Source organism: Rhinoderma darwinii, chromosome 2, assembly GCF_050947455.1.
Source record: "Rhinoderma darwinii isolate aRhiDar2 chromosome 2, aRhiDar2.hap1, whole genome shotgun sequence".
In the NCBI taxonomy this organism is placed as follows: Eukaryota; Metazoa; Chordata; class Amphibia; order Anura; family Rhinodermatidae; genus Rhinoderma; species Rhinoderma darwinii.
The window spans coordinates 53,483,052-53,486,295 of record NC_134688.1 but is presented as its reverse complement, the minus strand read 5'-3'; the positions used below and the strand labels follow the sequence as shown (position 1 = coordinate 53,486,295).

The 3,244-nt window shown below is 42.4% G+C and overlaps 1 long non-coding RNA gene across 1 annotated transcript; it reads right to left on the bottom strand.

Annotated features, from left to right (window-relative positions):
• Positions 1 to 1,495: 1,495 nt before the first annotated feature.
• On the bottom strand, positions 1,496 to 3,005 carry LOC142740548 (uncharacterized). Its single transcript, XR_012880766.1, has 3 exons — positions 2,951 to 3,005; positions 2,375 to 2,504; positions 1,496 to 1,543 (listed from the first exon to the last, which is right to left on the bottom strand). It is a non-coding gene; the product is annotated as an uncharacterized LOC142740548 (long non-coding RNA).
• Between the last annotated feature and the right edge of the window lie 239 nt (positions 3,006 to 3,244).

The window sequence follows — 3,244 nt, the reverse complement described above, 5'->3', positions numbered from 1 at the left end:
TCATCGTTTACTGATGCCTCTTTTAGATGTGACAGATGTATTTTTTTTATACTTACCAGCCTGCTTCACAGGCACCATCCCATTTTATAGGCACCTGATCAATAAGGGGGTCCTTGCTCCACCACCTTTACACCTCAATACTAAACAAAATCTTCCATAGACATCACAAAAACTAGACAAGCCTTTCCTCCCTTATGTTTCCCAACATTTCCTGGGACAAGTGTGTGTAGGTAGAAATCAACAAACATGTTTCCTGGCCCCAAACTTTACCCCCTCTTTCCAGTAAAGGATTGGCTTTCGGTATCACGCCTCCTCGCTTTTACCTTTTTACTTTATCCTGCGTAAACATTTTTTTCAGCATCTTAAACGTCTTGCCCATTAGCCCATCTATCCACAACATCAAACCACTTATTATCATCTGACAGATCAGAATCAGACTCAACCAGCTACTGTTGCCTTCTTCTGCTTCTCTTTACATCCAGATGCGCTGCTCCTGTAATTCCAAACATTGTGCCAGTACCCTGTGTTCTAAAGATTTTGGCAACCCCAAGGTGTCCCTCTCCCATGTTGAGATTATGAGGCCCTACTGGGATATTGCTGCCTTCATCGACCCTAGATCCCTGCGCAAGGATCCTGGCACTTGGCCCATCATCGTGCCATGTTCCCTCAAATTTTTGCTAGAATGATACCATTGAGGATACCTGCCTTGCTTCCTTGATGCCATTTGCTCCAAACAATCCAGTACACCCCAAGTCCAGGTCCTTGTGCTGCATGACTTGTGGGGGCTCTATACGTGGCAATATCCTGGCACCTTCCATTGCTTTCCGCTTGAGTGCTGTAAATATAAAAACATTCTGCCAGTGTCCATTATCACCTATGCCTGCAGATTATGACTGTGTAATGAAACTCACTTAAGTCCTTGTCTATTGCATCCAGGCCTTGACACATCGCAAATGTTCTTGGCAGACCAAAGCTGTCTAAAATCCCCCTACACTCCCTCACCCAATTACCTTACACCTATGTTCAGTCCCAAACCGAGCCATGTGGCCAGCATTTTGGACATAGATACCCCTAACTTACATTATGCCTATTCCTACCAACTATCCAAGGTTCCCCACTGCTACGCCTTTCTTGGCATTTTGCCCGCTCATTACTTTTTCAATGTACAGAGCTACTGGTGGATACTGTATATAGTAACTAATGATGGACATACCGCATATAGATGAAATATTACTTCAGAGAGTCCCCCTGGCAGCAGGCAGCCGATCTCAAGAAATTCTGGAACAAAAAGTATAAACTGTGAAGATATTATGACGTGCGCTTAGTATGGTTCATCATATCAACAAATATATGTTCAGCCTATTGAAAACATCAGGGAGATTGTTCCCACAGTCTTGTCATGTGTCTCTATAGGAACATTCTGGATGACATCACATTATAGAATTTCTATAGGTTGTTATTTGCTATAATACTTACATATATACAGTGGATCTCCTAGCATGTCGGCTGTCACTGGTGCCACATATTCAGATGTTATAAATGTCTGTAAAATACATAATGGGTTTAATGCACATACATAAAATAACCCCATATCTATAATGAATAATAATATATTTACTTCACACATTTCATTTTCTATCACAGGGCGAGTCCAATGCCCCTCTGCCACACAAATAACACCAGCAGTATAATGGCACATAATAGTTGGAGGACCCTGGTATAGATTTTGTATCAGGGACCAGGAGCTTATTGTTATTCTTCTATATAATCTTATCCTTAATGGAAAACTTCTAATTTGTCTTTTGTGGAGTCTTTTGGACTGGAGTAGAGAGAGTAGAAAATGGTAAATTGGATTTCTGGATTCAACAGACAAAATAATTATTAAAGGGGTTTTCTGACAGTTTCATAAACCTTAGTCTAAGCCGCATATGGCTAAAAATAACAAATTTTCCCTACTCATTTATTAAATTCCCTGTGGCTCCTGCGCTGGTGGTTCTGTTGTCTTTAGTTGCTAGGCCACAGCGGTCATGTCCGTGTGGATGGCATGTCACGTGGCAGCTATTGTGTCACATCCAGGGCCGGCCTTAGGTTTATTGGTGACATGTGCAGTATCTGTGACGTCCTCCCCCTTATGATGCACCATGTAGTGTCCAAATAATTTAATCATACAGTGCCCAAATAACATCACCCAGTCAATAAACTAGGGATTGTATCTTTCTGTTTTTTTATATTATAGGTTTGGGCCCTAAATGCCGGATCGGCAGTGTAAGTTGAGGGTGCCCAGGCCATCTATGGTGGTAGTGCCCTCTTCAGTATTGACCAGTAATACACACTATGTGATCATTTAGAGATGCAGTTAATAAAATACACTGACCTTGGACTCTCCTACTGAATACATCCGACTGAATGTAGAACGTTATGTGATGTGAGGTGGAGGGCTCTGCTTAATCTTTGATCTGCCCTCCTGGGACGTGGTTATCATTAACTCTTATGAGGAATTAATTCTAGGAGAAAGAAAGACAATGTATTAGGACAAATCTCAATCAATGGCAACATTTCTATCTAGAACAGAGTCCAGTCCCCAACCAGTGTAAAATTACCAAATGGGTAAATAGGATGACCGGCTGGGGTCCAGGGATTTGGGGTAGCCCACAGCTCTGGGGCTCCATACGCCCCTGAAATTGGTCAAACAATAACGGCGCAGGGAGGAAGCGAAATGTCTGACCCGGTTGGTAGTCTATTAGGTGAGTATAATTTTTTATTTTATAGGAGCAAAGGGGGCACTATTAATATGGGGGATAAAAGGACTGAGTCGGGGCTTAGAAAAGGGGGCTTCATAACTGTGGGGCCATTAAAAAGGGGCATTCTGACCCAGGACATACAAAAAGTGTCATTCTAACTGTGGAGGGTATTGGTGGATACTGCATATAGTAACCAATAAGAGACGCACCTTGCATAGATGAAATATTGCTTCAGTGAGTCCCCCTGGCAGCAGGCAGCCGATCTTAAGGTGTTCTGGAAAAAACAATAATTGTGTAGTTTTATTTCTCCAGACAGACGTGTGCTCAGTATAGACCACCCAACAATGAAGGAAATGTACATTAGGGCTCATGTACACAGCAACTTCATGTGGACGGACCTGTATGGTGGCGCACAGACTGCAGTACTGGTAATGTAGACACTCTGTGTGCGCTGTGTGCTCCCCCATAAGCCAAATGTGTATTAGGAAATTACATAAATAACA